The following is a 25,271-nucleotide window of genomic DNA, read 5'->3' on the forward strand; positions in this document are numbered from 1 at the left end:
GACAGCAACTAAGTAGGGAGCAGCGTGGGGGGAGTGGCTCCGACGTACACTGGGCTTGGAACCCAAGCCAAGATGGCGCCCGCGATCGTGTCCCTCCCACTGCACACAGCCCACAGCGGACTCCAAGACCCCTAGGAACGTGAATGCAGGTTAGGCAACCTGTTAACTTTATTTGTAAGAAAAAGGGGGGATCCCCGACTAGAGTTCCTAATACGGGATAAGTACAATGTTTGAAAGGAAGAAAATTAGGAACTAGTGTTTGAAGACCATGGACATAAACGGACTAGTGACAGCACAGACTATAGTGAGACAGGAACCATGATACAAAATTATTTTATTGAATTTTCATTTTAGTAAAAAAGCACAATTAAATATACATAATTATTATGTGCATGCCTTCATTAAATATGTGACTTGTTGTCTACATATATAGACTACTGTTGTCTGATCCTATACAATTTTTTATATAGTGTAGTTGGGGTTAGGATCTATACAAGGCTGATATTAGAGATATACATTAAAACAGCCATGTTTTAATGTATATCTCTAATATCAGCCTTGTATAGATCCTAACCCCAACTACACTATATAAAAAATTGTATAGGATCAGACAACAGTAGTCTATATATGTAGACAACAAGTCACATATTTAATGAAGGCATGCACATAATAATTATGTATATTTAATTGTGCTTTTTTACTAAAATGAAAATTCAATAAAATAATTTTGTATCATGGTTCCTGTCTCACTATAGTCTGTGCTGTCACTAGTCCGTTTATGTCCATGGTCTTCAAACACTAGTTCCTAATTTTCTTCCTTTCAAACAACCTGTTAACTTTAAACACGAGGTTAAGGGAAAAAAAAATACAAATGACAGTTAAAACAATGCGCGACTCGTAATCAGCAGCGCATGAAGCTTAAAAGCGGAGACTGTGTCCACAGCTCCTCGGCAGTGCCAGGTAAGACCCTCTGCCACCGGGTCGGTCGCTATCACCTGCCGAGGGCGGGGACAGCAACTAAGTAGGGAGCAGCGTGGGGGGAGTAGCTCCGACGTACACTGGGCTTGGAACCCAAGCCAAGATGGCGCCCGCGATCGTGTCCCTCCCACTGCACACAGCCCACAGCGGACTCCAAGACCCCTAGGAACGTGAATGCAGGTTAGGCAACCTGTTAACTTTAAACACGGGGTTAAGGGAAAAAAAAAAATACAAATGACAGTTAAAACAATGCGCGACTCGTAATCAGCAGCGCATGAAGCTTAAAAGCGGAGACTGTGTCCACAGCTCCTCGGCAGTGCCAGGTAAGACCCTCTGCCACCGGGTCGGTCGCTATCACCTGCCGAGGGCGGGGACAGCAACTAAGTAGGGAGCATCGTGGGGGGAGTGGCTCCGACGTACACTGGGCTTGGAACCCAAGCCAAGATGGCGCCCGCGATCGTGTCCCTCCCACTGCACACAGCCCACAGCGGACTCCAAGACCCCTAGGAACGTGAATGCAGGTTAGGCAACCTGTTAACTTTAAACACGGGGTTAAGGGAAAAAAAAATACAAATGACAGTTAAAACAATGCGCGACTCGTAATCAGCAGCGCATGAAGCTTAAAAGCGGAGACTGTGTCCACAGCTCCTCGGCAGTGCCAGGTAAGACCCTCTGCCACCGGGTCGGTCGCTATCACCTGCCGAGGGCGGGGACAGCAACTAAGTAGGGAGCAGCGTGGGGGGAGTGGCTCCGACGTACACTGGGCTTGGAACCCAAGCCAAGATGGCGCCCGCGATCGTGTCCCTCCCACTGCACACAGCCCACAGCGGACTCCAAGACCCCTAGGAACGTGAATGCAGGTTAGGCAACCTGTTAACTTTAAACACGGGGTTAAGGGAAAAAAAAATACAAATGACAGTTAAAACAATGCGCGACTCGTAATCAGCAGCGCATGAAGCTTAAAAGCGGAGACTGTGTCCACAGCTCCTCGGCAGTGCCAGGTAAGACCCTCTGCCACCGGGTCGGTCGCTATCACCTGCCGAGGGCGGGGACAGCAACTAAGTAGGGAGCAGCGTGGGGGGAGTGGCTCCGACGTACACTGGGCTTGGAACCCAAGCCAAGATGGCGCCCGCGATCGTGTCCCTCCCACTGCACACAGCCCACAGCGGACTCCAAGACCCCTAGGAACGTGAATGCAGGTTAGGCAACCTGTTAACTTTAAACACGGGGTTAAGGGAAAAAAAAAAATCCAAATGACAGTTAAAACAATGCGCAACTCGTAATCAGCAGCGCATGAAGCTTAAAAGCGGAGACTGTGTCCACAGCTCCTCGGCAGTGCCAGGTAAGACCCTCTGCCACCGGGTCTGCCCATGAGCGGCCACCAACCGTAGGAGGCCTACGGTTGGTGGGCGCTCATGGGCAGGCATCTTGAATGTAGGATCAAAGCTTCTAGGGTTTAGCTCGGGGCAAAGGGGGATGCGAGTTAGCACACAAGGTGCACCCGGAGCAGAACAGGGGCGGCTGGGTGCAAAGTGTTGATTTGGCGCCAGGTGTCTAGTTGTTTTCAACTGGAGTTGTCGGTTTGGGATTTTGGCTGCAGGCTCGGCCCAGGAAGTCTTCTGGGAGGAACCAACAGCTGGGCAGGTAAATTGAAGGGCTCGGGGACTTAGGTGCACCTCAGGTCCTCTTCTCCATGACGCAGGGCAGCTGGTTGCAGGGGTGTCTATGGAGGTTGGATTTCACCTTACCGGGCCACACACGGTTGGGTGTTCTCTGTGCAGAGGCTGCAGGTGACATCGGGGAGTCCTGGTGGGGTCAACCCATGGTGGACTCATACTCTGGGGCGCAGGGGGACCTCGCTGGAACCAGGTGGCCACACAGACTAGGGCCGTAGGCGGTGGGTGCAGTGATGGTTTCAGGCGTTGTTTTTTTTTGTCCTCAGCAGGCACTGATTTTTTTGAGCAGAGCTGCTGTTCACACGCGATCAGGTCTTTGATGAAGGCAGTGAATCCTCCTAGGGGTTCTGGAGGATGCTGGCTGCAGGACAAGGCGACTTTTGGGCAGAATCTCTAAAAAACTCCAGACGGGCCGTTAAGGCTGGGGCCAAGTCAGTTCTTCTCTGCAGTCTCCTCTGCTGGGCATCACCTTTCATCCTTCTTCTTCGTAGGATGCGGGAATCTCTCTTCTTTGTTCAGGGCTACCCCTAAACACTGTATTTAGGGGACGTTTTAGGGGTTTCGAGGTCGGTAGCCAATGGGACAACAATTCCAATAAGACAAGGTATCTTCTCTTCGAGCACTTTTTTACAATTCAGTCATGCACGGTAATTTGTTTTTTTAGCAGATAACAGTACTTTGACAACCTGTGATTATGTGGTTGTGTTTCTAGAAAGACATTATTCATAAAAAAAATTACGCAGTCCACGTGTGACAGTGAGTATTGATCGACACCCGCACCCTGTAAAAAAACGCACTGTTAGTATGTTTATTTACGCATTAGGAATGCTTGACACGTTGCTGGTATTTATGTTTTGTGTTTACATCAGGTGAGCACTGTTTTAATGGTACGCTAGAGTATCTTTATGACCGTGATTCACATTCCATTGAGCACCGACAGCATGTTTAACGCGCTGCTGCAGAGACTGGTTGCAGCAGTCAGTTATTCATTTTAATCACTTTTTGTAAGCTTGGTATGCATGCTGGGGTTCTGCATGTCACTAACGTTTAATCTGTCACTTGTTGATTCACCCAGATGAGGGTGTCACATAAGTGGGTAGCTATTGGTTGTAGTTCATAGTAACGTGGTAGTAATCAGAGGTTACTTTTTGTTTATTTTTACAGTGGCTCCTGAAAAAGGAAAGATTTGTCCCGAAATGCATAGGGCATCACACAATTGAGTGAAACTCGAATCAAGATGATTGTATTTCAGTTCATGATTCTGTACTATGTATGAAACTCAGTTTAATACATGATGTAATTCAATTGGAATTGTTGTTTCTCTAATTGAAATTCATTTGTGTTATGAAGCAATGAAAATACTTATGTATAAACGTTTGACTACATGGTTCCTTTGTGTGTACATGGTTGAATATTGTGTCATTGATGGTCAAAATTGTTACAAAAATTGTTAAAGCATTTCTTTAGTAGAGCACACGGTGCTTTCAGGGAATTGCTCTGCTTGATCTATTATTTCATGTTTTACACAGGTATGTGTGCCATGTTGACTCTTCACTTTTATCTGCACCAAAACACACAGCCTGCAATGGCAGTGTGTGTGTGTTAAAGTACAGGACCTCTAAGTAGTGCACAATATGTGCTGCATCCCTTACAGTCCTTCCCTGGTCACAGTGCCCATGGTACCTTCTACAAGGGACTTACATGTGGCCAGAGAGGGCCACTGAATGTAAAAAGGTACAGTTTTGGGAAAGAGCACAGGCCCCGGGAACCTGATTGGCAGGGACGCAGGGTACATCAATTCAAAGTGCATCCGAAATCTGGCATAAAGTGGGAGGGGTTACTGCAACAGAAACCCACTTTCCTACACACAGAAGTTAGTTTCCTTCACCGCTAGTCTTTTTATTTTTCACTTTATAATTACTTAGGTGTTGCCTTTGTTTTTAGAACCTGATGTGACAGCAGGATACTGTTGATGTGACCACAGGACACATTTCAGGAGTATCAGTTCCTGTCTCTTGTAATTGCTGTTGTAAATTCCTTTTGGATTGACCTTTGTTTATCTGACTGCTGCTATGGAATTAGTCTGAAAAGGATGTGGAGAAAAGAGCCTTTTGAATGACAACAGTAATACAAACAGCAGCACACACAAACTCTGAAAGTAAGCTCATGAGTGTGCTCTATCTTTGCAGCCATAACAGAAATGTTTTTCTTTGTTCCTTCTTCCTGTCCTTATTTTCTGACTTTCCTTCTTTTTTTCCTTTCTTCATGTCTTCCTTTCCTTATTTTTTGGCTTTCCTAGTTTCTTTCCATTCTTTCTTGCCTTTTTCTTTCTATGTTGCTTGCTTGCTTTTTTCTGTTTCTTTCTTTTTCTTTCTTTCTTTCTTTCTTTCTTTCTTTCTTTCTTTCTTTCTTTCTTTCTTTCTTTCTTTCTTTCTTTCTTTCTTCCTTTCTTTCTTTCCTTCTTTCTTTTTTTCTTTCTTTCTTTCTTCCCTTCTTTCTTTCTCGCCTTCTTTCTAAAAGGCTGACTTTACTATGAGTTATGTCACACTGCCCTTTTATAAGCAGCACATTTTTGCATTAAGCCAATATTTTTTTTTAGATTGAAGAAAGCCTTGCAGCTTCCTGGGCTATAGAGGGGCACATGCATCAAGCTATTTTGCGATCGCAAACAGTGCAAATTGAATAAATAGTCAGTTTGTGATCGCAAAAAGCCCTAAGCAATGCATCAAACAAATTAGCAGAATATCCCTAGTATTAGCAAACATAGCGATTACCTATTTTGCGAATTCCAAATAGTGGCTCTGTAATACTCAATCACTATTTGGTAATCGCAAATGCCTATGCATGAAAAATTAGCAAATTGAGAATGAGCTGGGATTTTCCATTTTGGACTTGCAAAATAACCCCAAATCAAAGCAGGTGGTAACCAGGTGAAAACTATCTAATCAGGTGGGAACCATTGGAAAAGTATTTAAACAGGCCAAAAAGGCCTCAGAATGCTTCACAATGGCAGCACTCTACGTCATGGCGAGCAAGATAAGGCTACGAGCAGAAATGAAAGAGGATACAGGAGCGCATTTTCAGAGTGTGCAGTACATTGTTGGGGCAGACAGAGGAAAAGATCTATGAAAAGTATAGGTTAAATGCAGACATGATCTATGATCTGATAGCTGAATTAGATCCCCTACTGCAGGGTCAGACTCACAGGACACATGCCATCCCCATTCATGTGCAGGTCCTATAATCACTGCACCTCCTAGAGTCAGGTAGCTTCCAGGGTATAATAGCTGCAGCTGGAGGGGTTTCCCAATATGCCCTATTGCAGTTTTTTCAACACATTCCTTCATGCCATGTTGCAGAGGATACACCACCACATAAGGTGTCCTACAACACCACAGGAATTGCAGTAAACCAAATTTGATTTCTATCAGATAGCCCTATTTCCCCACGTAATTGGTTGCATTGAATAGATGCATGTAGCCCTATGTCCCCCTCAGTGAATGAGTACATTTACAGAAACAGGAAATCATACAATTCACTAAATATACAAGTCATCTGCAATTCCAAACACATCATCAGGGACATAGTGGATAATTTCCCTGGCAGTACACATGATTCCTACATCTTTCGAAACAGTGGCATACACACTTGTTTTCTTGGGGGTGAATTTGGCGAAGGATACCTGCTTGGTAAATATATGTAACACTGTCTTGTAGACTCGCTGGTCATAGTGACACATAGCAGTGAGCAACCTGTTGCTATCTACCCTGTAGGTGACAGCGCATACGCTGTGAGCTCCAACATACTGACGCATACCTCAATCCAAGTACCCCAAGTGAACAGCAAAACAATGCAGCACATATTTCCACCTGCAATGTGATTGAGCTGACCTTCGGCTTACTTGAAAGTAGGTTCCGCTGCCTCCACAAAACTGTTGGGGAGTTGCAGTACAGGCCAGATACCTGCTGCAAAATTGTGGCCAATTGGGCCATGTTACACAACATTGCAACTTCAAGAGGCATACCCCTGGAACTGTCAGACAGCGAGCCTGAAGATGACAATCAGCCAGGACAATCAACAATGTAACAGTCAAAATTAAAAAATATGACATTGCCATGGAACTTGAATTTCAGCCCCGACAATTGGCACAATACTAGTTACCTCACCAAATTACAGTTTTACTTTCTACGCCACACTACTTTCTGCTGCCACATACTGCCGTGGACCGTTCTGTGCGCTCTGTCACATCCCTTGTGGTGCCTTCTGATGCAGAGGAGCCCCTAGTACTGCGCTACCTGCATGTGGTTACTGGTGCCAAGAGACTACTTAGCCTTGAGGCCTCCTCACTCTCCCCTCCATCCATTACATTGTTGCCCCCAACTGCAGCATTCTGTAATTGCTCCACAGCATTAGTGACCTGTATGAGTCCCCTGGCCACATCCCATCAGCATTTTTCCACCTGCATACCCACAGCATGAAGGGACAGCAGAGCTGTGGTTGTGCTCAGGCGTTTGATGGCCCTAGTGTATCCATTTAAGTGCCCTATCAACTGATGGTGCCTTTTGAGTTGAGAGTGAGACACATGATCTTCCAGCAACACCTTGCATAACTCATGGATGCCCCTTTGTCCTTCCACCACTGTTGTAGTGAGCTCTCTCATGCTGTGCCTCATGTCTGCCATGTTTGTAGCTAGGGAACCAAGTTGTGCCTGCATTAGTTGCGTATGTTTGCGTTGTAGGTGCTGCACCTTCAACATTTGGCTCTCCAGCCCACCAAAGACTTTGAAACCGTCATCCTCAGCAGCTACCACTTGAGCCCTTGCCCTGAGCCTCCGGTTGGGGATATTGCTGCACCGCAACAGTGATTGAGGTTTTGGTGTGGGGGTATTCCCAGTCTGTGATGCCTGAGGGTCAGGTTGGCTTTCTTCTTCTGTTTCAAAGGCATTTAGTGGTGGCACTGTGGTCCTGTGTCTTGTGGGTGCAGGTACTGGGGTTGCTGGGGTCACTTGTGTCTCATCTCCTGACCGGGTATGAGTCTCCAGGGTGTCATGGCCTTCACCTTAATCAGACTCCTGTGCAGCGGCATCTGTGATGTGAAACAGTGCAAGTTCAGTCTTTTTGTTGAACATGTATGTCACATTGCGCATTGTGTGGTTTAATACATTTATTAAGTAATACACAGTGTCTAGATATTTCATTTGCATGTTGTACTTGAAAGCACCTATGCTGGTTTGAGCCCTCCTTGCCTTTCCTATTGGAGTTGCTGTCTGCTGGTGCCATAGTGTGTAGCAAGTAAAATGGGTTATATGACGTTACCCCACATGCATTTACCCCGCATGCTTTTACACTGCAGTTTTTACTCCGCAAAATCTTTTACAAAGCAGGGCTTTACAATGCAATCCATTACAATGCATTCCCCATTCCAACGCAATTACTATTCTTACTCCAGGGGGGCGTGAGTTTGGGTAATGCGTTGTAACAATTTTGCGGTGTGCAGCCCAATGTTGTAAAAGTTATTGTGGAGTAAAAAATGTGGGGTAAAGCCATGCGGAATAAAAAATGCAGGGTAAACAATGTTTCCCAGTAAAATGTGAAAGGGAGTAGGATTTGCAACACTAAGCCTGATCTGACTTAAGTTTTTTTTTTATATTTTGCATTGAATGGACATTTACATGCAATTTTACCTAGTGAAGTGGCCTCTGTCGAGGTGTCTATCTCTGTGACTCTAACTACAGCTTCAGGCTGAAGGGTTGACTCCACCATCCCCTCCAGGAGTGGACAAGGTTAGTAGCAACGCTGCGCTGCTGTACACGACGCGCTGCCTCGCTGTGTAAATTGCGCTAGTATGCGCTTTTAAAATCGCCGCTTAATCTTTTTTTAAATAAAAAACGAAATTGCCGCAATAACTCTTTTTAAAGCACACATAGCGCTTACCTGCACTTAAATGGTAAAAGTCACCGCTGTTTGGCGGACCACTTAGCTCCCTACACCCACGCACCCAGCCATCTTGGTGGTAGGCAGGGACAAAAACGCGGCGCCATTTTGGTGAGCGTCCCAGTCTTTTGCCTGGCTGAACTCGGACCTATTTAAGACGCTTGTAAAGCCTTCTCGGTCCTGGACAAGGTTAGTAGCAACGCTGCGCTGCTGTACACGACGTGCTGCCTCGCTGTGTAAATTGCGCTAGTATGCGCTTTTAAAATCGCCGCTTAATCTTTTTTTAAATAAAAAACGAAATTGCCGCAATAACTCTTTTTAAAGCACACATAGCGCTTACCTGCACTTAAATGGTAAAAGTCACCGCTGTTTGGCGGACCACTTAGCTCCCTACACCCACGCACCCAGCCATCTTGGTGGTAGGCAGGGACAAAAACGCGGCGCCATTTTGGTGAGCGTCCCAGTCTTTTGCCTGGCTGAACTCGGACCTATTTAAGACGCTTGTAAAGCCTGCTCGGTCCTGGACAAGGTTAGTAGCAACGCTGCGCTGCTGTACACGACGCGCTGCCTCGCTGTGTAAATTGGGCTAGTATGCGCTTTTAAAATCGCCGCTTAATCTTTTTTTAAATAAAAAACGAAATTGCCGCAATAACTCTTTTTAAAGCACACATAGCGCTTACCTGCACTTAAATGGTAAAAGTCACCGCTGTTTGGCGGACCACTTAGCTCCCTACACCCACGCACCCAGCCATCTTGGTGGTAGGCAGGGACAAAAACGCGGCGCCATTTTGGTGAGCGTCCCAGTCTTTTGCCTGGCTGAACTCGGACCTATTTAAACCTGCCTGATGCCGCGCAGCGGGAACGCGCAGCGGGACAGCCGGACTCACGCCGGAGTCCAGCCAGAGTCCAGCCAGAGTCCGGCTCGTCTGCGCTCGTCCGCGACGAGGCCGCGGCGAGGGTAAGGGAGGCCGCCTCCATACCGATGCCTGTAGTGAACTCCAGGGACTGGTTGTGCTCTTTTAATACTCACTCTCCCTCTTGTTACAATCTTTTGACCCCAGATAATTGGAAGGACACAGTGGTATGTCTGCACTGTAGAGCTAAGCTTATTCCGGTATTAAGTTCTCATGCTCATCCTCATCCTACTGTCCTTCGAGGGGGGCTTCTTAATGCCAGATCGCTATGTAAAAATGCCCAGCATGTCCATGATTTGATCATCAAAATGGACCTGGATTGCTTATTTGTCACCGAAACATGGCTTCGGCCGTGGTGCAATCCGGACCTAGCTGTAGCTTTGCCTCCCGCCTTTTCAATCCAACGATTGGATAGACCATTGCAGCGGGGAGGCGGCCTGGCTATTATTTATCGCACCACTTTCAAATGTTCTACATTTGAATTGCCTGACATTAAAGAAGCTGAGGCCATGGCCTTTTGTCTTACCATCAATGACACCCTCTCTTTTTCTGGTGCCTTAATTTATCGCCCACCTGGCCCACGGACAGTCTTTCTGGATAGTGTGGGAGATACTCTGAGCGAGCTTACTCTTCGGTTCGCACATTGTACAGTATTGGGAGACCTTAACCTTCATCTGGACTCCATCAAAGAGCCAGGAACCAGTGATTTTATGGACATCATAAACACACTCGGCCTTACTCTGCTGACATCGGAACCCACGCATGCAGCAGGCCATGTCCTGGACTGCATTTGTACTAATATGGAGGGTTTGTCTGTTAAGGCCCCACATACCTTGACATGGTCAGATCACAAACTCATCCCATTCAATCTTTCTGTAAAACAGAAGGTTCCGATTCTTAAGGCAGACTCGAACATGGCCGGCTATAAGCCAGATTGGATTAATGCCCTGGCGCGCCCGCTGCTCATTGAGAAGCTGAGGTCTAGCAAACCCGGTTTAACAGGATGTACGTTAACAGATAACCAGCAATATTGCGAATGGTTAGCAACATTTGGCTCATCCTTAGATGTAAGGAAGAAGTGTGGTCACACACATGGTTCCACAAATAAAAAGAGCGCCCCCTCGTTTACATTAGCTCTGAGAATAGAATTGAGTGCAGTAAGATCCCTAGAGCGCAGATGGCGAAGGAAATATGAGCCAGCCGCTCGTGACATCTATATAGCTGCACGTAAGAACTATCATGCGGCAATCAAGCTGGCTAAAAAAACCTACTATCTGGAGGCTATCTCTTCCTCTGAAGGGGGACAGAAGGAAATCTTCAAGATAGTTAAGAGTTTCACCAATCCCATCGCGCTTTCCCAGGAGATCCCCCCCTCGCAATCATTGTGTAATGATATAGCTAATTATTTCGAAAAGAAGATCTTGGATATTGTCAGGGATTTTCCATCGAGCTTCCCCATTTTAGTTGATTCGGACAAAATGAGGATAGACGCCTTGACATCCAGGACTTCTTGTTTGGAATCATTTGCACAGGTTTCACTGGAGGACTCATACCAAGCCATCTCGACTATAAAATCGGGTTCTCCATTTGATCCATGTCCGCCCATAGTTCTTCGAACCTTGGCTGCGGATTTAAACCCAATGATTAACAGTATCATTAGCTCCTCGCTGGCTACTGCTGTTATTCCAGATGATTGGAAATGTGCAGCGGTTATGCCATTGCAAAAAAAAGCCCTGTCAGACCCAACCACCCTGTCTAACCTGCGACCAATTTCCCTACTCCCGGCAGTTTTTAAACTGACAGAGAAATTTGTCAATCATCAGTTGACAAATTTCCTAGAGGAAAATAATATTCTCCACTCTAACCAATCAGGGTTTCGGTCCAAGCACTCGACTGAATCCGTCCTTTTGTTCTCAGCCGAGACATTACGTATGGCATTGGACCAGGGGAAGAAGGCCGTCTTGATTTTACTCGATCTATCGGCGGCCTTCGATACGGTCGCCCACTCAATCTTGACCGACCGTTTGAAGAATGCAGGTGTAGGTGGAACGGTGCTGGCATGGCTTACTAATTTCCTATCTCTGCGTCGTCAGGTAATAGTACTAGGTGACTATAAATCTGAGGAAAAGACCATCAACTCAGGGGTTCCACAGGGCGCCAGTTTGAGTCCTGTTTTATTCAATCTTTATATGGTCCCCTTGTTAGAGTTGATTGTGTCTTACCAGATTCAAGTCATAGCGTACGCTGACGACACTCAGCTGATTCTAGTGCTGGATAGGGAGTTGCCGGGGGCAGAAGAAAACCTGAGGAACTGTCTCCGGGCTACGTTTGAGTGGATGACTAACAATCACCTCAAATGTAACTCGGGGAAGACAGAAGTAATATCCTTTGGCCCTCTAAACATGTTTTCCCCCTCACAATGGTGGCCTGAGGGTGCTGAAGCTCCCCCTAACACTATTGTTTCTGCACGAAATCTTGGAGTCAAATTTGATGCCCAACTTTCTTTTAAACCGCAGGCAGTAGCTGTAGCGGGCTCGTGCTTTCAGATTATCAGATCACTGAAGAAGTTTTTTGATTTACTGCCCCTGGCGGCCAGGAAGACTGTTGCAGTGGCCCTTATAACATCTAGATTGGACTACTGCAACAGTCTTTATGCAGGCACCAATAAAGCGGTGCTGCATAGACTGCAGATGGTTCAACATGCTGCAGCCCGTCTGGTTTTACGCTGGCCGAAAAGATCATCTGCTTCGGCGGCACTAAAAACTTTACATTGGCTGCCCATTCATAAACGGGTACTTTTTAAGATTCTTGTGATCGCCTTTAGAGCCTTTCAGTCTCAAGGCCCTAGATATCTTCTGAGGGGATTTCAACGCTATATGCCAACACGCTGTTTGAGGTCCGCCAATCAAAACCTCTTAGTTGTTCCCAGATTTAGATTAGCCACTAAGGGAGGGAAGTCTCTCTTTGTGCTAGGATCAAAAGCCTGGAACAAATTGCCAGCACAGCTCCGTTGCATAGTCAAGGAGACTGACTTCAGAAAATCTTTGAAAACATGGATCTTCTCGCTCTCAGACATAGCCTGCAGAGCATTGGTGTAAGAATTGTACAGTGTGTTACTGCCTTCTGTCTACCAACTCATTTTCATCAGGGTTGGGTGTGGAGCGCCAAGATGCTCCTCGGAGCGATAGTTGCGCTATAAAAATGTGTGCTTACATTACATTACATTACATTGTCTGTTTGGGTGGATTGTCCTCCTTCAGTCTTCTTGCATCTGCAAGCCTGGCAGCAACCTTTTCCTTGGCACCGCTCCACAGGTCATACCAGCGCTTGCGCAGATCTTCAATCGAACACTGTGTGACCCCCACTGCATTGATCCTGAATTGTATTCCAAGCCAGATTTTTCTTTACTCAGACTCAGGGACGTGGAGTGACTGCTTCCCAAAGAGCTTGTCATAGCTCTTTACAATGTCCTCAATGAGGACTTCAAGCTCCTTCTCTCTGAACTTTCAGCTTCCTCTGCCTGCCACCTTCTAACTTTTTCCAGAAGGCATTCTGGTTTCCTTGCACAGGTTCAGTGTGAGAAAATGCTTCCTTCTGCTGCGCTCCTACAGTCTGCCTCCTCCTTTGTCTCTCTCGGTACACAGGTGGTAGCATGGGCTGCATCACTTCCTGGTTGTGATGTCATCATGCTGCATCCAAAATGCAGCTATTTGCGATTCGCAAATTGCGTATTCGCTTTTTTGCGATTTGGTATTTGGCAATAGCTAATATCGATTGCGATTTTTACTGGTTCGCTAATATTTTAAAAAATATTTGATGCATTGACATTTGCAATACCAAATAGCGATTCCTTAAAAATAGCTATTTGGTAATCACAAAATTGAACTTTGATGCATGTGGCAGAAAGTTTTGATAAAACTATGACAAAAGAAAGCAAGAATTGCCAAAAGGCTGGCAGCCAAAGCCAGACATTTTGGCTTTGCCAATGTTCGTTAAAAGTGCAATGTGTTTTCACCACTTTGCACTGTTTTTTAAAAGCATGCCTATTAAATAATTATAAAACTATGCTATTATTGCAATTAATATGCATAGACTGATGTAGAAACATTTATGCTAATTGGTTCATTATATCCATCATTAATGTATGGATGATGTCGTGTAATTGATTTTGATAAAACAGTAGATAAATAAAATCACACATTTTTAGTTATGTGGTGTTTGTTCAATGCTAGCCTACTCGAAAGGGATCATAGCGCGGCGCAGGGTCAAAGGCAAAGATTCAAGCAACTTTTGATGGAAGGGGTAGCTGGCTCTAGGAACGAGGATGGAATGTCACGGCATCGTGATGTAGAGTTCTTTTAGACTTCAGAGGGTTAGTCATCACCTTTACTGCCCCTGAAATCCAGTCCAAAAACGACAGCCATCTGATTGACCTCCTCCTCACGGCGGCTGTCAAAACCATCCTAACGAACTGGAAAGACACAGGGAAGGCATCCTTCAAAAGCTGGCTCAACTGGATCACCTTTCTAAGGGGGGCTGACAACATAACATCCAAAAACTCACCTAACGCCTCCACAAAAGGCGAGATGTGGCTCTCCCTTGACAACTACTTGAGCTCACACAAACCACCTTAGGCAGACCACCGAGGCAAGATACCCCCCCCTCATCCAACCCCCACGTAGCGTGGACTGGGTAGCTTAAGGGTTAACAACAGCAGCTCGAACAATCCTGTCCTCTTTACCTTCCTTTCCTCTCCTTTCCCACTTTTGTTTACTTCCTCGAGGGCAATGCACAAGATCACTTATGACAATATGCGCTAAGATCGTGATTACCTAGCAATTCCTGTTTGTGCCACGATGATGCCTATGACACTCTGAACGTAACCCCACCGGCGCACGGTCTCACCAGTATTGCCTTCTCTATATCTGTAATGTATACCTGTACATTACATTACATTACTGTATATATAAAATGTTCCTAATAAAATCATTTGAAAAAAAAAAAAAAGAGATGTATCTTCAGGTCTCCCTGGAGTTGAAGCAGAGTTGGAACAGTCTTGATAGCTTCTTTTTTACACTTCTTCGTCCAGTGTACTGGTGTCCCGGCTGTGGTTGGGCCAAGAGCCAACTGCAATGGTGAGCTTGTCAGCAAGATGGAGGGAAGGCACCGGTTGTGATGGCTTTGTAGAAGATGCTGTGGGTTTTGGAGATGAGGCGTTGAGGATGATCTTAAGAGGGGCGAGTGGCGAGTCTGGGAAGCTTGGAGCAGGGCATTTCCACCACACAGGTGCAAGAGTATAAGGGTTTGAGCAGCAGTTCAAACTCAATTCTGACTGGAATGGTTTTGTAAAGTGCGAAGATAGCTGCTGCCTGAGCCATTAAAAATATATTTTCTCTTTTAAGGCTTGCATTGAAAACCACCAATAACAAGCTCCGACAATTTCAATTAATAAAACATGCATGCATGCGCAGTCGATATTATTGACATGTTATATAAGCAGTATGATCTTGCATCAGACACATAAAGCTCTCTTTAGCTAGACATGACGACGAAAAATGCCTTTGCACCTAACTGTGTATGAGGTATGACGTGACCTGCGCATGGGATTGCGTGAGTTCTTTTATTACGCTGAAGGGGGTCAAAGTACAAAGACTCAACATTCTCAACAAGCGTGTTCAGTCAGAAAAGTTTCGGCGCGGCGTCTTTACAGCCGCCGTTTACTGCTAAATCCTTGTTTAATTGGAAAGAACGATGCATAACAACTATGGCTGGCTGAACTGGTTAAGCGAGCTGCCAAAAGCATCAGTCATTCCTCATGAAAAGCAGCGAACATTATCAGAATGTAACTGACTGGAGATGTGTGAAGCGAGGAGCGCGGGAACAGACGCCCTCACATCAGAGGATGTTGGGCGTGTGGCAGCTTGTTCATAACAGCTGATTCCAGCATTTACGGTTTATGCAGGGCGAGTTTCGCTTCTCAGAGCAGATAATTATGAGAGACGTATGATGGGATGTGAGGAGGGGCTGGGAGCCTTATCCATGAATAAAACGCCACCCGGCATGATTCACTGTAAATGTGGCTACGTTTCATGTGTTTACATTGACGTAGCCACATTTACAGTGAATTTGAAAGTCTAATAAATGCAATGTGAATGAGCTTGTAGTTGCTTTCTTTGTTATTATGCTTTCTAGGTCTGTATTGTTAAGTTAGTCATTTCAAAATATCAAGATGTTCTCTGCATCAATACGTCTGATATATTGCATTGTTATTATTATTATTTCTATTTGTGTTAATTATGATTGCAGATGTATGTATTGTCGATTCTTATATTTTCATAATTTTCATGATTTATGTATGTATTGTTTTTTATGTTGAAAACTCCCAATAAAAACTTTTGTGAAATTAAAAGATGTAAACCATGGTTTCGCTTCAGTTTTGTTTGGGGCTTGAGTTTGTCAGATGTCTTCCTTTGGCAACAAAACATTTTTTTAGATGCCTAAATCTAAGTAGTTAATTCCATGGCAAATCAATCTACATACCCAGAATGCACTACTCTGTCAACAAAAGTCCTGAACTGAAAACAGTCCCAAATAACCTAGAAGAAGGCTGTCCCTTAATACTAACCATGGACGTATAATAAATAAGACAGGCACTATATCTCGTCAAAGCTCCATAAATGGGCCTAATCCAGATCTAATCAGTCTTGGGAGAGGTGTCAGGGGAGGTTACCTTGCTGCATGTATTTTGGAGATGGCAGGGGGGTGTCTTTTTGCCAAGAAGTTTTGTATGTAGTGTACCACATACTAAGCATCTTTGGAGACCGCACCGGAGGCGGTTTTCTCTGGTCTATTGGTCCAGATGGCCAATGGTCTCTCGGCAACAGCATTGAAACAAGCCATGCAACTAACTTGGCTCACAAACAAGAAACATCAGGCAAACAGCGGGATGACTTGCCAACACAGAATTCCAACTTGGGCCGCCTTTTGTATTTGTCAGCGATAAAAGAATGATGTTGGAATCACAAAGTCCTATGACAGGGTTTTTGTTGAGTGTGAGTCCTATTGTTGGACTACCTGGTCCAAGTGTTTCAATTTCTCTCTTGCCTGTAACACTGAAAACTTTTTGCACTACCCCTAAATGGTGAACGCACTTCTAGCCACTTGTAGCAGTCTGGGCTAGGTTTAGTGAAAGTATGGGCGGGAAACTGTAGGAGGAGGTGAGTAAGGGAGGGAAGAGGGACTGCCAACCTCAAACTTAAAGAAAGACACTGCGATGCCCCGTGTCAGCGTTCACACTGCCTCATCATGCTTTGTTGAAATAGTAATAAAAAGCATTATATAGAAAAAAAAGAAAACGAAGGAACCAATTGACGGTTGGCTCTTACTGAATCACTGTCAGCACATTGTTGGCACTCCACTCTCATCATAAGAGCAGGGAGCACTGCTGTTGGCTTACAGATGGTGGGAATTTTGCTGAGGGTCGGAGGGATGGGTGGCAGGAGACTAGGCATTTTTTCAGTTTGCAAGGGGGAGGGTCATGCAGAAGGTGGTGGGATGGGTGGTAGGAGGTCAGATTTTCATTTTCCAATTGAGGAAAGTGCGGAGTATCTCAAGGGCGGTGAGGGATGGTGGCAGGAGACTAGGTTGTTTTACCCTTATTATAATACATAATATAAATAGCAGCACCAGTACTCCTCTGTTTATATGTTGGCAGCACTGAGGCATTTGATTTTGGGGAACTACATACAACATCAAAACGGAGATAGAAAAAATGTGACTATCTAGGATGCTATTCACTTTGGGGCTCGGTGAACCCATCGATGAATAGCATCTTCGTTATTGGCGATACACCAATTATCTCACTTTTGTGACATGAGCTGCTGTCTTTCTTTACAGTACATCCACATATCAGAAACCCCAACAGCTTCCCGTGAACATCTATATCACATTAACTATCTGTTACTTCACTTTTACAGCAGCAGCATCCAAAATGACACCAAACTTGGCTGACAAGCCCAAGATCTCCAGTGGCCAACAGCAACACAAGCAGATATGACATTGTCAAGCATTAGACCAAAAAGTACAAGAAGATGACCAGACAGCAAGAATTCTACTTCTGTGGGCCAAAGATCTGCAGCTCCAACACAGCTGAGATCGGTCAAACTCCATTCACCTTCCATCCTGAAAGAAATTAAGGCACACTTATTCAAGGACAATTCAGATGCAAGTAAACTACGAAAGTAAATATGTTGCAGTTGTGACCATCTTTCGGATCCTTGCATTGTTTACCAATTTCTTTGTGTTATAGTTAGGTTTGTTCTTTATAGGACAAGTCTTGATTCATGAGGCCTGTGACTTAATACCAGTAGTTGCAGAGATATGGAACACAAATGAGCTATAAGTGATTTTGAAGCAACTATTTTATAAGTATTGTTAATATTGGTCTTTATTTTGTGTTCACAGTTCGAAAGTCTACCCTCTGTGTCAGAAGTTTAGAGTTGAGAGGGTGGCATATATCCACTCTGCATGATTACAAGGCCATAGGATATAGTGCACTGCAATAAGGAGGAAGGGTAAGGTTGAAGGGATATCCAGTAACCAGGGGCAGCTCCTTCATGTGGGCGGAGGAGCGTCGCCCCACTGCTTTCTCGCAGTGCATGAAGCAGAAACATAAAATGGTATTATAAATACCATTTTATGTTTCTGCTTCTCGCACTGCGAGAAAGCAGAAGGGTTTGGTTAGGGGCGGGCGGGTGGGTGGTCCTGCTCGAGGGCAGGGAATGAGTGGCTAACCCAACGTTGCAGGGACTATTTGGTCGGCCCTCTGGAGCCAACCAAACCAGTCATTCGCACTCCCCACTTTCTCCATGTAGGCAGCCTACATGGACAAAATGGTCTCCCCATAGAGGACTGTGCAATCGGCGTCCCAGCCAATCACAACGCTGCCATTGCAGCATTGTAATTCGCTTACGAGATGAAGGCTGCCTGCTTCCTGTTCCTGCAGAGGGAGGAAAGCGGGAGCCACAGGTTGAAAAACACAGAAAGGTACTTTTTTTATTATTATTTAAACCCCCCACGCGACTACCCGCCTGTACCGCCCCCCACTCCCCACTCCCCCAACCCATGAGCCATGCTGGCCGAGACTGCCAGTAACCCATCCACCAAATTCTAAATTAGGCCGTTTGACTTCATTTACCTCTTTTAAGGAACCTTAATCTCCGTCAAAAGGCTTCGGTCATGATATGCACTGGGTTCCCTCGCCTCACGTCATTAATGACCTTTGATTTATAAATAAGCCTCCAGACAAAGCTCGGCCCTAAATAAATTGGAGGGGAGCTGTATCAATTCCACCTCGCCCTGTTTTTGTTTTCATGGCTGCAGTTAATGAGCCCTGCTGGTCTTAAGCCCAATTATGCTCTGCAATTGGTACTTCTGTTTTCTTTCGGGATTAATATCTGTGAGTTTATGGCTTTGTGGTCTTTAAACCCACAGTCTGGCTGCTTGCAAGATGAATTCAAAGGGGGTTGGCCCTGCTTTGTTAAATAATGACCCAAGATTCCCCTAAAAAACAAAGCGATTATGACTGTTGTATATGATATGTGTTTAAGGACCAAAGGCCTAAATAAACATTTCCTTGATTGGCTGATTATTACAGTATTCTCTGTAATGCTTCCGCAAACGATATCACGTTATTCAGACACGAGCATCCTGAAAAGGGCCCTGGGTTCCAGTAGTGACTGGGCCCCTCCAATAGAGGAGAAGTTTGGATTTTTGTGAGGCCAACCGTACGTATACCGCTGTAAAAAGAGACAATCTATTCCAATTTACAGCATTTCCTGGCACGAGGCGTGCTTGGAAAATCTTGCAGTTAAACGCTACTCGAGCAACATTCAGTAAACACATTGAGCTCAGCACCTGCTGTCGTCAGTTCTCAATAACCACTTTACAGAAGTGCGGCGGCTGCCAGCTGGTCGGAAAAAGAACAAAACTGATAAAACTTCCTCTCGACAACCGGTGGGAATAACAGTTTCAAATTATTTTGCTTCGATTTTTTTTGTTTAAATGTTCCACAATCATTCATTTATTCTGAAACCATAACTCGTGCAGTATTTCTGAAGGCATGAATTCAGAGCAGCTAATACAGCACACAAGATGAACATTCACTAATGTCAGCATACAAATTGTAGTTTGTGGAGCTGCATCAAAATTACTGATAAGTCACCATTTTTTGTTCACACAGGTTTCGACGGCAAAGGCCCTGATTGCGAGTTGGTCGGTATACCTCCGAACCCGTGCTTATACCCCTGTTGTTAGGCTTTTTAATGCATCCGATAATTAACAGATACATTAAATACCTGAACCTTTGTTAAATTTAAGCAGGTCAAACGTGCTGGGGGAAAAGCATACTGTATTTACTGTATCATGCAGATTTCGGTGCATTAAACACTGAATTCAGTATGTTATTCTCCACCGAGTAATCGGTGTTATCACATCCAATGAATAATCTACTCTATGGTATCGTAATCAGCAGTGCTTAATTTGAGCCAGTAGTTTCCGGTACTCAGCACTGGCACTTAATTGTCAGCACCTGCACATAGACAAACAGCGCCACCATGTGGCAGAGTGTCCTAAATTAGAGATCAGCAAACAACATTTGTTTATTAATTCAATATACATAAAAAATAATTCTAAAACATTTGGCGCAAGCCATTCTTATAGCTAAGACGGCCTCAAATAGGCAGAATTGTCACACTGCTAGGTTTGTGGTGGTTTGTAGGTGTGTTGGTACTGTTATTGACAGCGCTGGTAGGAGCAGTGTGTGGTCCAAGCAGCAGTGATCTTCTGAGAGGGCCCTGGCACTTACTATTTTACAAATTAAGCACTGGTAATCAGGACCGAAGTCACTGGAAAATCGCAGGTTGATGCTTTCGGATCCATTTATGGACAAAGCAAAGTTAGAAAGTGTTGAGTTCCAGGCATCCAAAGATTTGAAGTATGCCACAAAGGCTATTGTTTAGAGTTAGGCAGAGGGGCGAACCATCATAAATTGGCAGTTGACTGGCCCCATCAAACTGGTGGTTCCATTGCCCTATTTGGAGGCACAGAAAATGTGGGATAAATGCTGGTTGCACATCCTCTGACAGCATTCAGGTTAAACTCGTGTTTTAGTGGCCCATTCACTACTGGACCGCCAGGTTATGTTGACAGTCACCTCCGTTATTTATGATGGAGTAGAAGTCACTAAATTTCATTGCCTGGGACCACCATGAATCACCGCGTTTGAGCTGCGGTTTGGGAGCTGTCTGCAAATTAATGGTCAAGATATACAAATATCTTTCTCAGATTAACCCTTTGAAGTCCACTTGACACCTTTGTCTAATGCAAATTTCTCAAATTAATAGATCTACAATAAACCAGCAAAAATGCACCTGAAAGGAAAGGTTTATTTCCATACCAAGAGGCCTGATTACGATGGCAGTGAGACTGTGGTCACACTGCCATGGGTGACTGAATCACCACCTGCCACATTAGGATGGCGGGCATTGTGTTGGAGGTCGGAAAGACCGGTCGACATGCGTCCCACGGGCTCCTTAAGCCCACCGGTACGGCGGAGGTGCTCTCAGTCCCTACACTATCGGCGATGCGTACTAGGGACCGCAGTAGGGATTACGATGTCCCTTTCCTCCCGCCTGTTAATGGCGGTTAACCTGCTATTAACAGGTAGGTGGAAAGAGACTTTGGGGACCCGTAGCGGGCCCCCCGGCCCTAAGTTGTGGCCCCCCTACATATCCCTGCACCATGTGGCAGGCACCGCATGGTGCCTGCCAGGTAGTGCAGGGATATATAATGAGTCCCATTTTTGCATTGCGGAGGGTGGATGGATTTAGGCCCAGATCTCTGTACTGGGGTGAATGTATGACATTGTTCTGCATTCTTCCCATCAACTGTTGTTTTTGCATTTCTCACCCCGAGTGGGACGGGTATGCTCAGACGTGAGTCCCATGCTCTCCATCCCACTGGAATCAAGCTATCCTGGCTGATGAGGGCTGAAAGCCCGAAATCAGTCCTAGGATGCTTGTTTCCAGTCCAGGGAAGACCTGGCTTGGCAGTTCGGGCTGGACTGTTCCCATGGGGCACAGGGTCAAGACTGATTTGCATATCGCTGAGTTCAAGCTGGAATGGCATAGTGAGCAAAAAAACAATGGGTTTAGGCCCAGATCTCTGTACTGGGGTGAATGTATGACATTGTTCTGCATTCTGTCCATCAACTGTTGTTTTTGCATTTGTCACCCCGAGTGGGACGGGTATGCTCAGACGTGAGTCCCGTGCTCTCCATGTCACTGGAATCAAGCTATTCTGATGAGGGCTGAAAGCTGAAACCGGTCCTAGGACGCTTGTTTCCAGTCCAGGGATGACTTGGCTTGGCAGTTCGGGCTGGACTGTTTCCATGGGGCACAGGGTCAAGACTGATTTGCATATAGCTGAGTTCAAGCTGGAAAGGCATGGTGAGCAAAAAAACGATGGATTTAGGCCCTGAACTCTGTACTGGAGTGAATGTATGACATTGTTCTGCATTCTGTCCATCAACTGTTGTTTTTGCATTTCTCACCCCGAGTGGGATGGTTATGCTCAGTCGTGAGTCCCATGCTCTCCATGCCACTGGAATCAAGCTGTCTTGACTGATGAGGGCTGAAAGCCCGAAACCGGTCCTAGGATGCTTGTTTCCAGTCCAGGGAGGACCTTGCTTGGCAGTTCGGGCTGGACTGTTCCCATGGGGCACAGTGCCAAGACTGATTTGCATATAGCTGAGTTCAAGCTGGAATGGCATTGTGAGCAAAAAAACGATGGATTTAGGCCCAGATCTCTGTACTGGGGTGAATGTATGACATTGTTCTGCATTCTGCCCATCAACTGTTGTTTTTGAATTTGTTACCCCGAGTGGGACGGGTATGCTCAGACGTGAGTCCCGTGCTCTCCATGTCACTGGAATCAAGCTATTCTGATGAGGGTTGAAAGCCCAAAACCGGTCCTAGGATGCTTGTTTCCAGTCCAGGGAGGACCTAGCTTGGCAGTTCGGGCTGGACTGGTTCCATGCGGCACAGGGTCAAGACTGATTTGCATATAGCTGATTTCAAGCTGGAATGGCATGGTGAGCAAAAAAACAATGGATTTAGGCCCATAACTCTGTACTGGAGTGAATTAATGACATTGTTCTGCATTCTGTCCATCAGCTGTTGTTTTTGCAATGCAAAAAATAGGCATGGCAACTGCCTTGGTGGTGGCTGCTTTGTAAATGACTAGTACATGACTGCTGGCAGCCTGTCTGGCTGTCCCATCTATCATAGGTCCTGTCTAATTAGGGCCCCAAGTTAGGTGTAAATCTGTTTCTTTGCTGTAGTGGAAAGCACATTTTCTTATTGAACTTGACAATGAAAACATTTTTTACCAGTTCCATCAATTTATTTTGCCACTTCTGGGCAGATATGCACTAACCTTGACAGGCCTATGCTGTGTGTGAGATTTATCCATTTAATTGGAAAGAGCCTTGCAGATTTATCAAGCGACCCAGAGATGAAAGCAAACTAAAAAGGGCTTCTGAATGGAGATGAGTCACAAAGTGACTCTCAAGTTCCTTTCACAACTCTTTAATGTATACCACAGGGACAGTTACCACTGTGTAGTTGTGGTTCAGCTACACTTTCATTTAAAAGGCATTTTTTTATTTGCCTTTAAGTTTGGCATCCATGGTTGAATCTACATCAAACTTGGCAGTCGCAGAGCATAGTTATATTAGGTCTGGCATAGCCATTTCTAAACAGTTTCTGCAGGAGAAAAACGTACAGGTTCGGTCAAGAACGATGTGTTTTCCCCTTTTACCTTACACAGGGGTGTAGGGAACCCCCGCCTGTAGCAGCTTCAGCGGGGGCTCCCACTGAGAAGCTGGTGAACTGGATTCACATAAACATTAATTAGTTATTCATGGGCCTATGTCTGCAGACAAAATGCTGATAAATTGCACTGCTCGGAAATACCATGAGTGAGGGTTGTGAAGCTTCAGCTGGCATGCACAGGAAAGGAAATACATAAAGGAAAAAACTAAATAGTGGAAGATGCAGAGAGAGAGAAACATATTGGAAAACAACAAACATAACAGAAAACATGAAAAAATAAGGATGAGAGAAAAATATATGGGTAGATACAAAGGGAAAGAAGAACAGAAGGAGAAATAAAGGGTGACAGGAAGAAAGGAAACATGAATGGAAAGCTGGAACAAAGTGAAAGGTATGATGAAACAGTGAATGAATGACCGGATGGGAACGTGAAAGGATTAAGTGGTGAAAGTGTCAATGGCTGGAAGTATAGATGAATGCACAGATGAAGAAGAGTGGATGGTTTGCTGGCTGGTTAAAACACATATGGATACATCAACATAGTGATGGGTGGATGGATAGTGTTACATCCTACATAGTTCCCTTGTCATTTATTACTTTCCCTTTAAGTGCATGAGCCCTTCTGGTGTTCTGGTTCTCAGAACTTTCCTTATGATGCATTCTGTATCTCAAAGTCAGTTGTTATTGGACTTGATGCTGACCACATGATGCTGTGCTGCTGAATAAACATATTTACAATTTTACCTATCTCCTGGATTATTACAAAATTGGCGACGAGGACTCCAGCCATCTACAGCACAGGAGCGGAGTGAACCCTAATTTACTTCAATTTGGACACTTTTATGGCAATTTTAAAATTTTGTTTGCCTTCCCTGAAGAAAAATTCGTTCAACAATCTTCAAAGATTTTATATTACTTCCTTGGATTTGTACCTTTAATTTCCCACCTTCTGAGAGAATCTATGTGTTGTTTTACACATAATACTACTTCTGCATCTTTCAACGCTGCCTAACGCTCAAGCCTCGCTGAAGATTCCAAGCTTGCTACCGGCTGCCCAGCTGCGGGACATACTTCACACGGAGTTCCAGCTTGCTGCTCGGATACCGTTGCCAAGCAAGCTCCGTGACGCCTAAGCCTCGTTGTAGCAACCCTGCGTCATCCAGTGACCTGCTCGTCACCTACGTGCTGCATTCTCTCTGCTAATTCCATCGCCGTCACACGCAGCACATACGACGTCACACGCACGGACGCTGCGTTCAACGTGCAGCCATTTTGTTTACTTGAGTATCCTAGCAACGCTGAATTCACACGGAAACCGATTTTCTCCGTTTTATCCACAACGAAGAAGTCTTTTAAATCAGCGTTTCTTCAAAATGTATGCAGCGTTTAGCATATTTAATAAGCAGAGCCTCACAAACAACTTATTCCTGAATTGTGGAACCGCTTTGTTTTAACTATACACAAAGGTACAATTTATCAACAAAATATCCAGGAACTTCATTCCTCAGTAGTATAACATTACTGCCAAGGGAGGAAAACATGGCGGCCGCTAGTTAGAGCGGTGCGCTCGTCTTTGGCGAAAGCTCCGAGCGTTATGCGTTAGTAGCATTGGTCATTGGCCTTTTGTGTGTGCAAGCAGAGGAAGCAGAGGAAGAAGATCTCGGAACCTTACCAGTACGTTCGGTATTTGAGCGGGTGTTGTAACAGGCTCCACTGCAGCAGGCTCCGTTGGCTCCGCAACAAGGGAAGTGAAAGGGAGAAGGCGCAGCTGCGGGCGGCTGACCTGCGGTGATTGAGAGCGGCGCGGGGAGCTTGGGAGCGGCGGATCACTGACCTGACCTGCAGGAGATCGAGATCGAGAACGGTGCAGACAGATTT

The sequence above is a fragment of the Lissotriton helveticus genome, chromosome 5_1 (genome assembly GCF_964261635.1).
Source record: "Lissotriton helveticus chromosome 5_1, aLisHel1.1, whole genome shotgun sequence".
Classification (NCBI taxonomy): Eukaryota; Metazoa; Chordata; class Amphibia; order Caudata; family Salamandridae; genus Lissotriton; species Lissotriton helveticus.